The sequence below is a fragment of the Tupaia chinensis genome, unplaced genomic scaffold, assembly GCF_000334495.1.
Source record: "Tupaia chinensis unplaced genomic scaffold, TupChi_1.0 Scaffold000646_1, whole genome shotgun sequence".
NCBI lineage: Eukaryota > Metazoa > Chordata > Mammalia > Scandentia > Tupaiidae > Tupaia > Tupaia belangeri.
Window position 1 is genome coordinate 274,138 of NW_006160167.1, and position 296 is coordinate 274,433.

General features: G+C 69.6%; 1 protein-coding gene across 1 annotated transcript in view; it reads left to right on the top strand.

The window, feature by feature from the left end:
- Nucleotides 1-296, top strand: part of YWHAZ (tyrosine 3-monooxygenase/tryptophan 5-monooxygenase activation protein zeta) — a 28,613-nt gene that overhangs the window by 742 nt on the left and 27,575 nt on the right. The window lies entirely within an intron of this gene.

The following is a 296-nucleotide window of genomic DNA, read 5'->3' on the forward strand; positions in this document are numbered from 1 at the left end:
GGACTGGGGAGCGGCGGAGGGGGACTTCCAAGCCCAGGTTGGGTAGAGAAGGGGATGGGGAAGACTGCGGGCAGCCTCCGTCGCTGCCCTCCCAGGTGGGCTAGAACAGAGACGTCCCTGCGCTCGGTTCTGGGGACGCATATCCTGCTTTGCGGGGCGGGTGAGCCTGAGCCTAACAGTCGACGGTGGCCCGCTCGGCTGGGTGTGGCTCCTCTCCCCTCCCCCACCTGCTGCAGCTGTCGGGGCCTTATAGACTCTAACCCGCACCGGGGGGTCCGGGGGCGGGGGGGCCCCGT